Source organism: Phycodurus eques, chromosome 17 (assembly GCF_024500275.1).
Source record: "Phycodurus eques isolate BA_2022a chromosome 17, UOR_Pequ_1.1, whole genome shotgun sequence".
NCBI classification, from domain to species: domain Eukaryota; kingdom Metazoa; phylum Chordata; class Actinopteri; order Syngnathiformes; family Syngnathidae; genus Phycodurus; species Phycodurus eques.
In genome coordinates, this window is record NC_084541.1 from 2493666 (window position 1) to 2508103 (window position 14438).

Genomic DNA, 14438 nt, shown 5'->3' on the forward strand with positions numbered 1-14438 from the left:
GAGTTGCCTAGCTTCTCATAAATGGTAAATTAATACATCTGCTTCATTAATGCCGCCTCGTGTTTGATGTTTGTTCGCTGGCAACTTTAATGATCTAGGTTTGAGCCGACGGGGCGCTAGACTAAATTTGATTCCTCCAATTAAGTAGTCAGTCTTCTTTTCTTTTGGGAAATCGGTTCGACAAGAAAAACTGCTGCCTAATTATGGACTCCAAACCATTCAGTTACGTGGCTTCTACTCTCGCTTTTCTATTAATCTCCCTCCTCTTTTGTTCACGACGCATTGCAGCATGTTCATCAGGTTCGGCCTACGTTATTTCTTCATGACTAAACACCCGCAAATATTTTAACCAGTGCCTCTTATTCATCGACATTTACAGTTTGTGGATATACAGTATGTGAATCAGAGCAAGGTGATGAAGTGGAAATTAAGTTACTTGGAGTAATGTCCACAAAAACATTTCAATTTAGCACAAAAGCAAAATGTATTTGTCCAACAAAATTAGTCCTGATGACGATTTATTATTAATCGTGTTTTGTGTATGACGAGATATGGATGACCTTCGTTATTCTTCTCCCTGAGACTTCTGTGTCAAACAAAGTTTCCTGATTTTAAATGACACCCAACCAGGGGTGGACCGCAACTAAAAACTGCTATCAGTTATTGATCAAATGTTATCATTTAAATTGACTTCAAAGCTTGGTTAAAAATGTGTCAGGCTGACTTGCAGTACTACAGTGCAGTGAAAAACTATTCGGCCTCATCCTGAATATATATATGTATTTTATTTTAATTTTTTTTTTAACGTTTAAATTTAAAAAATGTTATCATCCAGCCAATTTTAATATCTCACAAAGACACCCCGAGTAAATAAAATAGGGATTTTATAAATGATTACTATTAAGTCTATTGAGGCCTTTGTAAAGGGCAGGCAGGCATACTGATGGAAAACTTCGGGAGCGGCAGAAAATGAGAGCTGCACGCGGGCAGGCTATTTCTTCTTTAAGCTGCTTTCTGAAGAGCATCTGGCCTTGAGCACTCAAACTTGCCAAAAACACCCTGTTTTTGTGCTTTGAAATCGCATGGTAAGATCAACTTGGGACAAAAAGATCAGCAGACAAGAAAGCAGACGGATGCCACGTTTACCGTGCAGCAGGCTGAAGGCGATTTCTTTTGAGCCGCAGGAGAGCTCCTTGCTTGGCGGCAACGCCAATGCAGCACACTGCCTCCCACCAGCATTGCACAGCGCCATCTGCTAGGACCTGTTGGCTTGTTTGTTTTCCAGAGCAAACAGCAAATCACTCCTTTCCTGTTCCTGGTTTTTACCATATGCCACTGCCTGTGTATCAGAGCGAGGCATGTATATTAATGAAGTTAATCAAAGGCACGCACACAACCACATCTGCCAGGGGAATTTTCAAATGACACACCTGCGCATCGATTCATCAAGTCGTAAACCTCACCCGTCACCATGGCTACCTTTCACAAGGTGAAACAGTCAGAAATGGCAATTACATTGTGCCTCAAGATGAACATGTCTTCAATCGGAAAGCGCTCAGTATGCTTTCATTCCCAGGGCAAATGACTCCGCAGGCCATTAGTCATCTTCACCTCTGATTGGCTGCAATGTAAAAGTAACACTTCCTGTTGTTCCTGATTGATGTCCTCTTTCTAATGCCATGCGTACAAATTCATGCTGCGTAGGTCCGCTGAGAAAGAACTGTGCCCGTTGCTGCTATGGTGAGGCTTGACTGCAGTTACTAGAGTTTGGATGCAACAAATAAAACAAAAACAGAGCCAACAAGTTCACCTCATGAATACAATGTAAACTATAGCTGCGCACAGCTATAATCGGGCCCTCGCACCCCGACTCCGTTGGGGTACTTGCAGTTTGAGTTCCTGGCAGGTTGGGGTATTGGCACAATGAAGGGCCGCAAACCTGTGTAACAACAGCGCAAAGCTGTGTAACAAGTTATAATGTGAAAATGCGGGCCATACAAAAATGGGGGATGGCCCCCAAATGGCCTCCAGGCCATAGGTAGGAGGACACCGCTGCTGTTGGACACCAAAGTACTGTTCACTATTTGCATTATATTAAAATCTGTTTTAACACTTTCTGTTCCAATACCGTTGCTCATGTTAAATGTGGTGTTTAGTTACAAATAGTATCAAATAATCTTCTACATTACACTACGTATCACATTCATATCTAAGTACCTGTAAATAAAAGCTAAATTGTTGATATCTTGTCTCTTATTCAACTTTTGATGTCAAAATCTACAAGTACTCAGCCAAAATAAAGGAATTGAAGTCACTGTCGGATTACTTCTGGAGGTGTACCTTGTCCATGTTTCACGCACAGTGTGGCTAACATTGTTTCGACTCAAGTTATCGTGCATCTTTTCCAATAAGGTCAAATTTCAAGGTCAATGTCTAAGCCAGAGGCTGTGTCATGCATTATTCCTGCCAGAGTTTTGAGAAGACCAACCAAAACACTGTATGCCAACCTATCATGATGCAATCCCACACCTGTAAGTAGACCTGTGGCATGAAAAGAACAATGTCTATCTCAAAGGCTCCTCGTCCAAGTCAGTCGAAGGATTGGCGGTTTTCCAAGATGAAATTTTACCTCCCATCACGCCTCCAGAAAAACAACAAACTATTCTCTTCCCACCACCATGCTTTGCTCTGGGCAAAAGTGTAGCTGAAGGCAATGCCTGGATCAAGCATAGAGAAGTGAGCTGTCGGCCCCCACTCGGGCAGGGATATCTACTGTACGTGGGCTGTGCAATGCAGTCTGGGAGCTACTAACCTTTTGTTAACTTGAGTGATGTGCTTCTACTTTCTCAGTACAAGATGCTCGTTGACAAGTCCCTGGGATATACTCCGAAACGTGGCAGATGAAGGTTTTCCTTGCTCAAAGTCACAGAATATATTCGCCATTTGACGAGTGCAGCAACATGACAGTCACTCAAGATTACATTGTCAGCGGGTTAAATTAAGTGTCTATTAAACTGTCCTGTCTTGTCTGATCAATCATGTTGGTGGCCTTGAAGGGATTTCCTAAGCCTGTCTCATCAACGTGGCGTCAAGAGCGGGTAGAATTATGAAAAGAAAAGAAATATTTGTTCAAGTAACTAAAGAACAATGCAATGACAATCTTATTACAAATGTATATCATACACAGCGCTTCACATTATTCCTCTTTGTCCGAACCATATAAGGACACTATCTTCAGAAATAGCCTGTGTGACGTCAGATGAAGATGGATAATATCACATTACTTTTCACCCTCGCACCATTACCCCAGTGTTGACCTTTGACTCCGTGTCCAGCTTTAACAGCCTGCTTGTCTGTTGCCTTGCCACATTGCCACAGGGCGGGGGGAATCAACATGGTCATTCATCTTCAATGGTGAAGCCTAAGGCCAAAGGTCAAGATGAGCCTGTCTAATCAACTTGTCCAATAACCTCACTGATATGATTATAACATTCAACTGGCACCACTACTCCAGCCTCTGGATGAGGAATTGCGCCACAAAAAAACGGCCTGGGTGATAAGATTGGGACATATTCAAGCAGACCTTGTAAGCTGCAAGTGAAGTTCGGTTGTTGTTTAAGTTGTGGGCCCTGAATCTATAATATATGAAAGTTTTACTTTTTCAATGAAATTATGGAAATAAAGAAACTTTTCCATGATATTCAAATTTTTTGGAAAGGGTCTGTGTATATAGTGGTTTGCTCATGTCAATAAATTAGAACAGTGTGAAAAGCTTACCTTAGTGAGGGAGTTCCGTTCAAAAAGTGAAACTCATATAGAGGGGCACTATGCACACTCGGAGTGAAATATTTCATGAAATTCACCATTTCTAAAGTAGAATATTTATATTTATTTACATTAAATATTTACATTAAAAGCAATCTCAAAACAATGAAATTGATTTTTAATGTAGAAATTAGGCAGGAATCTGTCCTGAAAAGTAGTTTCCCAAATCTACTGTTCTTCCATTATAATTGATATAATTTATATAATTTATTGAGATGTACCTGTATAGTTTACAACGTTCATGTTCGGAATCATGTTGTGAATGTTACAAACTTCTTTCTTTAATAATGCTAAATTCTGGGTGGGGGTTGGTTTGCAGTTTGTTAAAAATTACTCAAAAGTCAAATTTTTACTAGCATGCTAGCATGTTTGAGTTGAGTTGTAACAAATATCTCATATGTATACAATGTTGAATCAAAAGCGTTTAAAAAAATACATAGTGGGCTTAATGGAGAGATTATTGTACAGTATTCAAAAAATGATGAAAGCGCTGATGATAGCTAGCATTTCTAATGTGAATTTTTAGACCTTCTTGCTTTCTTCATGTTCAATGCTTGGTTTAAAGCCTGCGCTCATGTTTTATAAGCATAGGCCTATTGTTTCAGGAAAATAACTCGAGGCTCCGTTTAACAGCACGGTAAAGGTTCATTAAACCATCCAGATGGTGCACACCACTGTCAGTCTAACAATAGCATGGTGTTTTAGACACGATCGCCCCAAAGGCCGCCGTGTCTCTTCTCCACATCTTCCCACTGTCACACACACTCACACTCAACCCCGATGTACCAGCTTTGACAGGCTGAGCGGAACAATAACCACGCGCCAGCTGATGCATGATCCATGGATTTGACCCGCTGACCCCGAGACACATTGTTATAGGCCGTTTACATTGTACAAATTGACTATAGTGTTTTCATGAGGCCCTTTAACTGGGTTCAAATAGGATTCAGGACATGCCACTGACTTCCTCCTCTGTAAATAGCTCATCCTCGCCAAAGACAAGAAGATCACACGGGCCGACAATGTAGACAAAAAGGAAGTATAGGTACATTTGTATTCTGCTCATGGTTTCAGAGATTAGTGGGGCATCAGAGAGCAAATATGAGTCTGACAGCTCTCATAATGAAAGAATCAAGATGCATTATGAAATAAGTGGAAGTGACCAATGAGGGGAGACACGGCGTAGCTGCTTTGAATTCCAATTACAGAGACGGTAGCGAGCAAGGTGCCTTTTAACGTCTCTTGAGACGTTATAGGACTCTGATATCAAGGCAGAGCATCACGTAAAGGGCACCGTGGCAGAGGGGTTGGCAGGTCACAGAAAATAGACTCTCCATTACATCACCATGACGAGATGAAAGTGCCACTCCTCAAAATCCACACGAGCTATTCATCTTTCTATGTTCTCCGCATCACCAAGATGCCTGCCGAATGTCCACAAAGGAATGGCAGAGGTGAAAGGGGGTGGCGAGGACTGCATTGAGGGGAGTGGATTATCTCATGAAGGGAAATCAATTAGAGCGTTACGGTAGACTGTGAACATTTATCCATTTAGCTTGACCACTATTGGATTTTCATGATGGGCTTTGACTGTTCAGACTGAGAGATCAGAGTTAATGGCGATTGTTCTGCACTCCTTTATCTGCTTTATTCAATGAGAGACACTTCATCAAACGAGAGAGAGCCCTGTGGCCTATTGATGGATGGGCTTTGTGTGGGGTTGAAGAAAAAAGACGAGGTATGGGGGTTGAAGGCTGGGGGGAGATATGGGACGGACTGTGGGGAAGGAGGGGGGTGTCACAGATGTCCAGGCCTTTGAAAGAAAATTAAACAAGTACCTCATTAGCCAACGCTCCAGTGCTCCCTGGAGGGGGCCAATGAGCCAGGCTTTTTAATGAGCTGGGAACTTAGACGGTGCCAAAGTTTACCGCGGCCTTGTCTTTCTCTTTTACGCCACCGAGAAGAGCCCTTCCCTCCCCTTTGCCCCTGGTCCCCGCCACCCCCCACCTTAGCTTGACCCTCCTACTCCATTGAGGGCCGCTCAGGCAGAGGAGAGAGAGGCACCACACTGATTCCCTGCCTTTCAGCTCTGGAGAGGGGGATAATGCTGTTTTTGTACCACATATCCAGAGGAATTATGCGCGCTAATTTGATTAGGGGAAGATTTGATTAACTGGAAAATGAGGGCTTTGCTTAGACTTTCACACGCTTAATTTATCCCTTGCAAAGCAGACGCAACATTGTGTCATGAAACTCAGAAGGCATATGAGAAGCCCATTCACCAGCTAGATGGCCCTTTCAGACTCAACAATATCTAGAACTGCCATGGTTCAAATTGGGATAATCAGTTTAAAGCTCTTTGCCTGGCCACGGAATACAAATTGTATTTGGCATTAACAGTGAAAAGGTTCAGAGAATAATGAGATTAATGTACCAGGGAATTGAGGTAGCGCAGAAGAAAAATGCTGAACGAGTAGTATTTTTACGAAAGGTGAGGATTGATGATTCTTTGACAGTGGATGTCAATCAAAGTCACTGTCAAATGTACATGTTAAAATAGATTGCTAGAAATCCTAGTGCTATTTTGATGCATAAGCATGGCATTAATCTTTAAATTCCTGCGCAAAGTGCAGACGCATTTATTCAATGATGCATTGAATTCATTTAATGGTTTGAGTTTGCTTCTCTATGATCTCTTTGTACATTGTGAAATTGCCACAGGGACTGAAAGAGCTGAATGCTTTGCTTTTGCTCCTTTTAACATGCAGCCATGAAGGTCATATTACTGTGCGGTGATGATTACATTTTAATGAAAAGAGACTTTTTCTGGGAGAGCAAAGAGAGAGCCACAGGCAGGCTTGATCTTTTTTTCTGATCTAAAATCCAACACTGAGTGACCTTCCCATGTCTGGCTAGAACTGCGCCTGGCGGTCTTTATCTTAAACAAATAGCTTTTTATTTTACACAGGGATTGCCCTGGATTACCTTTTTAATAAGAGTTTAACTGTTCTCAAGTTCAATGTCCCAGGACGAGTGCCGGGTTAGCCATCACTAGCTTTCAGTCCATAATCATCAATCACAAACTAAAGGTCGATGTTCCTCCAGGAGTTCATTTTAGCTAGTTGTTTTTGTCATCTGTTACATTGCCATTGAAGCTTTAACGTGAGCCAAGAGCAGACATGAGAGAAGGATGGTGAAGTATGGAGAAAGAAACGTAGAAACCCAGACAGATGAGCCATCTCCTGTTGGAAGTCACTCCATCTTCACCATCTGTTCACCCCCGTTTTAATTAAATCAACAGAGATGACGATTTTATTTTTCTCCCGTGCCACCTTTGTCAGATTTTTTTTTTTTTTTCTCCATTCTCCCATGCTGTACTTGAGTGCAGGTGGGATGATGCCAAATGTCCATTCATCTCCCACCTTCTTGCCAGCTGCTAATGAGAGTGAGCCAGGGTGGCGAGAGGTGGTTGCCAGGCATTATGAGCTGTTAATGAGGAACATTCAAGAAAGGCCCTGGCCTCGGCCTGTTGCCAACAGTCACTGCAGTCTTTATCTCCTGCATCCAGAAACACGCTGGGTATATAATTTACAAACATACTGCATTCATATGATGAACTATTATCAACTTAGTTTGGCCTCAATATCCCCAGTTCCTGACAATGTACAGTATTCAACTGGAAGATAAATCAGTCTACTTTGATGAGCCCCTGGTAGCTTCATGCAGGGATCACATGCTCTTGGCTTGGTGGCCTGTACGTAGCTGGCACCACAATGGCCTTTGCACTGAAATCATTTGTCTGGCTCATCATTGGCGCTTCCTCTGTGCTTTGCCAGCAATGACACATCTGCTGAATCCGTGTGCTTGTCACAGTTTGGAGGTTTTCATGGTGTGGAGGCAAAAGGTGGAGGACCCAAATGCAAGGAAGCAGGGTATTTTTTTTTTTTTCCCCAGGGATTTTCCATTGACATGGTTGTTCATGAGGGGCATCAGTATGGGTTCACATATCTGCCTTTCACTTAACTAACTCAGGCTGCTACCCCATGACATCGCACAGAAGGAGCGGATAACAAATGGATATCCATAATGGATATGGAGCGTAATAAGTTCTGATATAATGTTATCGTAATATTTTAATATAACACGGCTATTGTGTGAGCATTGATAAGAAAGATAACAATCAAATATACAGCATGATTTACACCACCAGTCCCAAAATTTAGAACACCCCATTTTTTTCTTATTTGTTTTTTATTTTTATTATTACTTTAATGAAAGTCAGGTAGTTGAAGTCCAATACATAGCTTGAAATGGTGCAGATTAAGGTACTGCAGGTGATGAACTGTCAGATGTTTAACAATAAAATGAACAGGTAATGTTACCCAAAACTGAAACAAAGGTACATTTTAGAATTAGACAAAACGGCACGGACTCCAGACTTTAACGCCATCGAGCTGGTTTGGGATGAACGCGACAAAAGAGTGAAAGCAATGCAACCACACATTTACTCTTATTTCTACGTATCTTCACCTCCAAGATCATCTGAGCCCAGAGCTGCTGCAATAATCCTGTTCTGTCCATAGAAAAGTCTTACCGGAACGCAAAGATAGCTCTTTGAGCTCATGAAGAATGGGAGCAAAAACAAGTCCATCCATTTTCTGTACCGCTTATCCTGCAAAAACAAGTGTTGCATTGATATTTTTCTAGTGTGTATGTATCTAAACAAGCCTCCTTGCACATTAAGTATACATATCACTTTTACAAAATTAATGTTTGATAAATGAAGAAAATAAATATCTAAAAACACAAAACAAACATGGATTTTCAGATTTGCATGTACATTTCAGACAGTGTTGATCAATCAGTATTGCTATGTGTAGGATAATTCTAGGAGGAAAACCTCTCATTCGCCTGCATTGTTATTTGATGGCATTGTTTTGTTGTCGACAAATGTGTGTGGAGCCAAGTACTACCATGGCAAGGTTTTACAAAAACAAAACAAAAATCTATATTCAGATGAGTTAAAGCAGATGCCTGGCAGGGGCTTTTAGATGCCCGGCGGTTAGTGCACTCGACTCTCAATCAGTGAGACAGTGCCAGCGCAGGTTCCAAGCCCATGAGTGACTTCACAGCACAGAATTGCAACTGTTACATGGGCACTGATATTCTGCAGTGATGCAATGTTGTGCAACAGAGTTGTCTTAACATCACTGCCTCTTTGAATGAGCTGCTCAGTGGCTGTCCTATTGATACACGTCGATACTGCACTGTCCCTAGAGGGCTAATTGGCCGAACAACCTTTCTGTCTCTATTCAGTGTTCATTGAGCAGCTAGATTCCACAGTGTGTAACATCCCTCGCCTAATATGACTGCGAAGAAAAAGTTTAAAAGGGTTTACGATACGCTATTACCTGAGAGTCATTATTTGTCTCAGCCAGCGAAACTTGACAGTCTCCACTGTGGAGACATGAATAATCACTTGCACCAGATTTCCTATCACTTCATTTAGTTGAAAATGACGAAGTGTGGCAGCAGTAATTGCTGTTTAAATGCCTTAAAACTATTATTTTGCAGCACAGATAAGAAAAGGGCCAAAGTTTCAGGAGTGCCTGAAGTTTAGAGCAATCACATAACCTGCTTCAAGCTGCGGCAAAACTGTGAAAAACGATTACATAATTGTTTTTGGCAAATGTTGCCACAGTTTAAAGAGGGTGGCCAGGCATTTGGCTGTTCCGCGACCTAAAGAAAAGTAACCAGCCATTTGACAAGCTCCATTAACTTATGGCTAAAGTTTCTATCATACACTATTTCTGAATGTAAAGTCGGCTTTTCATGCAACCTCTCTCCCGCCGTGCCCAGAGAAACCTCTCCGAAACCGTCTGGGCTTGAGCGCTGCACAGAGCTCTCACACTCGTCGAACAACGTGGACAAGAACAAAATGTGTGTTCTACCAATAGTCATACCTACCTACATGTGCTATACAAGACCCACTGGTGGCACTCACAGTGCTCTGAACTTGGGCTTCAGCACATTTGTGTATCCCATCACTTCATAATAAAGTTATGCATCCTGCAACATTTCTGACATCATTAAATTCTGATTTTTGTTTCATTCTATCGTGCAAGGTGACCGTTATCATTAATAACTAGAGGGAGTATGACGGCAGTTCTTCACCACAAATAATTCTATACCACTGTTCAGGGTCGTGAGGAGCTAGAGCCTATCCCAGCTGATTTTGGGCAAAAGGCAGACTACACCCTGGACTGATCGCCAATCAGTCATAATAAACCTCGTAACTCCAAAACCATCAGTTTTCAGTAAACCAAAGAAACGACTTGTTTGTTGAGCGATGAACATTGCATCGTCAAAAAGAGCGAGCCTTTTTCAACACTCTATATAGATCAATCATTTGCAAAAAATAACATACCCACGTGGGGACTGACCAATAGTATAGATTTGTGAAGAAATATCAAATTGACTAAATTTGGACACACCAGGTTCCAGCCTAGGAAATAAATGAATACAGTTTGCAGTGTCAAAAAGGGTTCAAATGAATTACGCTTGTAAAAGCAGGACTTTTGATGCACACTTGATTGCTTGTATCTAAAGTTTCTAGTGAGCGTATACAGCAAATGACAGTAGTTATCTTGTGGTAATCTGTACCCTAGACTGTACAAACAGTGTTATACAGATATTATTAATTTAAACAGTCTTGTGCTGATTGTTTGACACGCCACATAATTCCTCGAGTTATTCATCATCAGTCATTTTCACGCTCTGATTTTTGCTGTGTATGTACTTTCTATTTTTTTTTTTTTTTCTGGGTGTCCTATTCAAACTGAATAATTGACAACAACAGCGGTGTAAAGTCCAAACCAGCCATAAAGCTCCCTTACGTCCAAAGGAGCTCAGTTGTAAAGCCCCCGTGCTGCGTCTGGGCAGCTTCAGTGGCTTTCAAACATTGGCGCTCATTGATTTGAGTCTTTAGTCGATTGTTCTAGTCTAGTCATCGGGAAAAGCCCTGCTTGTGCTGTCAGCGCTGTGTGCAGCTGGGAATGCATGCATGTGTGTGTGCGCTATCCCCTCTACAAATGAGTTCCAGCCAGATTTAGTGGAGGGTTTTACTTGGAGGCGAGGCTGAGCCCAAGCCACAGCCAGAACAGGTTGAATTTCAAAGGGGCTTATCAGGGGAATTAGGCAAGCCTTTGGAGTTTGAGCATTGCCTAATTCCTGGTGACCTTTCCCTGGCTCGGGTTTGACTTTTTGTGGTGATCAGCAAGTGCTCTAACAAGCTTTTCCGTCTGTGTGGCTGGGGATTACTGTGGGGCAGCCTTGCCCCCCCCCCCGCACTCACAAGAAGCCATCTGTGGTGGAGAGAGAGTGCATGAGAGACAGACACAGCGTGCAAGAGTGAACAGAAGTAGGCAATAGCCTGAAGGGCCATTGTCATGCTTGTCTGTGTGTTGGCGAGGATTGTGCGTTTGTCACATTCAGCTTTTGTGATAAACTGGTATGTTTTGTTCTGCTGTTTTAAACTGCCAGGCACTGGCAACCCTTTCAGCCCATTATTCAAGTGTTCGTGGGCATTTGAACTGTTTTTATTTTTTTCAAAGGCAAATTTTTCCCCCGGATATTGTTGTGATATTCGTTTGACTTTCTCTTGTGCTCACAAGCTAGGATTATTGTGTGCAGAAATCGTGTAGTGGTGGCTGAGGTAAGATTTATTTTATTGATACTCTACAGGTAACATGATCCATAGTATATTTTATGCAACTCTAAACCTTGAAGAACATGAGCATAGCGTCATGTTTACTTTCGGGTTTTCATGCATAATGTAAATGAGATGTTATGTCATCTGATTACACCCATTGTTCATCCACAAATGATCTTTGTTCAGAGACCCCTGCTGTGTTAGCAATTGCATTGATTGCTTTTAATCAGAGCACTTCTGAATTAATTACAGCAACAGGAAATGCCACATCAGGTGTAATTAAGCAATCAATAGCTTGTTTACTGAACGTTAAAGATTTTAAATTACTCATGATGTCATGATGGGAAATACTGCAGTACATCGGCATCTGTATCACTGTGTTGTTTTCGGGTATAGTGAGGGTTACTTTCAGGTACTGTACATTATATTGACTGTGTTACACTCTTTACTGTATATTCATTGCATCCATTCAGTATTTATACTCTATCAAAATGCAATTATTATTAAGAAAGGATTAGCTACACAATGTGCAATATCATAAATACAGTGTATGTCCATCTTTATACTGCAAGTTTATGTTGCATTTACTATCAAAAATACCCATACACAGTTTAAACTAGGAAATGCTGTTAATCACATGAACCTTTTTGACCTGGGTAGTCTGCAAAGTTTTTTGTTTTTTTTCCCCCAGACCAGCTGTACATACTAGACTTATATCCCTATACCAAACAATGATTTGTTTAATACTCAGACTTTTATAGTCCCCTGGTACTATATTGGAGAACATTTTACCTCACCGTAGATGAGTGGTTAGCACATGTGCCTCAGAGCTCAGAGGTTGTGAGTTGGAATCTGGTCTCCGGGTTTCTTGTGTGGAGTAACGCATGTTATGTCCGTGCTTGCGTGGATTTTCTCCCCCGTACCTCGGTTTCTTCCCGCATTACAAAAACATGCGTGGTAAGTTAATTGAAGACTAAATTCTCCACAAAGTAGTTGTGATTGTGAGTGTGAATGGTTTGGCTAGCATCCAGTTCAGCATGTACCCCGCCTCTCGCCCAAAGTCAGCTGAGGTAGACTCCAACTCACCCGTCACCCTGGTGAGGATAAGCGTTGCAGGAAATGGATGGATGCATGGATTTTTCCTCTCTTCCCTTGTTTGTCTTTAGGTGATGAACATTTGGCAAATAAAATATAGAGGCACAAAGGCACTATTAACAAATGTGTTTAAAAAAAAAAAAATCCATATCTAAGATAAACCAGTAGCCAGCGTGTTTGTTAATGGGCATTTCCCAGTAGTAGGCCGGCAGTTCCCTCGTCATTGTTTTTTTTCTTAAGACTCGAATTACAGATTGTATTTCTTATTGGGACCCATACGTAGAAACACGCAATATATAAAAATACCTCAGGTATTGCCACAACATTACTAATGCATATTAACTAATACTGATGAAAGCAATTTGGAGGTCATGAGCCTGTTTCACACCGATATTCAGTGCCAAAACGATTCAGTATTACTAATACTAATGCTACAGCTTTACTCGTACTGAGTACTCTACAAGTCTTTTATTTACATAATAACACTTCGAGCCTTCAGAATTCTGCCAAATATGTCTTGTTTTTTTTAACCTGTGTTTGGTATGTGGGCACAATATGACACTAAACCAGAATACCAAAGTAGCTCTTTCATTAAATTATCATGTTAACACCAAACACATCATCCTGCCTGCTGACACTCACTTCTCTGTTTTCTGCCATTGCTCTCACCCCCGCCGATTTTGGACCATAACCCAAAGTTTGTGCTCTATTGTAAACCCAGATCTTGCAAACCCTGGAAAATAATAGCATTATGGCACTTAAGCAGTCTGTGTAATCGGCTCAGCATAACGATGCACTCACTTTTATGGCAATCTCGAACAAGCTCTATGTAAAAAAGGCTTTGACACTTGGCTTCTTGGTGGGTACGCCAATGATCAGCATTGACCTACCAAATAGTCATGCAAGGTTGCAACGGCAGTGTTTTTTTAGGTGTCGTTGTTGGTGCTGTTTCTTTAAGAAACATCCATGACATGGGTGGGCAGAGAAGAGCTGCTGCATCATCATCATCATCATGTAGAAGTCATCTGGGTTGCCTCTCTCCCTCTTCTCTGCCGCATTATCATAAAAAGTAATTTAGGACTGATTGATGCAAATGGCCCTCTGTTCTTTTCTATCATTAACGGGCCCTTTGCTATGGCCACGGGCGGTGATTAAAGCTGTCGTTTTCAATTTCTCATTAAAGGAGTGCGGCGGGCCATGGGAGGAATTCATAGAGGGCGAGAGAGGGAGAATATAAAGATGAGGAAGAATGGGCCATTTTCACCTTAAAGCAGCGCTGTTCAGAGGAGCTACCGTTCTTAAAAAAACATTTTCCTAATTATTGTATTCCTCCAAGCCTTTCTATGTCTCAGTAAAAAAAAAAAAAATCTGTGGTCAGAATCCATTTAAATAGTATATTTTATGATTCCCCAAATGCTTTTTTTAGGCTGCGAAATGAGTTGCTTATGAAAAATATGAGCAATAACAAGCGACAGAGTTCAAATCAAAGTCACTTTTGTAGCAAATTCTGTGTGGACTAAGAAGTTATGACGCACAGAATAGGTAAAAAAAAAAAGTCAATAAAGCTTTTCATATATTTTTGCTGCGGGCTACACTCCAAATCAAAACAAAGCTCTCAAATAAAGTTAAACTGTAGACAGAACAACCACAACAATTCCAGACACTGGAGTGTGTCTGCAATCACCCCAATGACTCCAGGCCAAGACATTACTGTTGAGGCTCACACATACACTTGAACATGAAAGTGTGCATTTGGATACTATTTGCTGTCAGGAACCTTATCGGCAAGTACTTTAATGGGGCTTTC

General features: G+C 41.4%; 1 protein-coding gene across 14 annotated transcripts in view; it reads left to right on the forward strand.

Annotated features, from left to right (window-relative positions):
- The window catches only part of auts2a (activator of transcription and developmental regulator AUTS2 a), a 316982-nt gene that overhangs the window by 236677 nt on the left and 65867 nt on the right, over positions 1-14438 (forward strand). Inside the window, exon 1 of one of the 14 annotated variants that reach the window (XM_061702019.1) lies at positions 11523-11539. The exons of the other annotated variants lie outside the window; for them this stretch is intronic. The gene's annotated coding sequence lies outside the window, so the exon portion shown is untranslated. Of the gene's footprint in view, positions 1-11522; positions 11540-14438 lie in introns of those variants that run through there. 14 annotated transcript variants of the gene reach the window in all.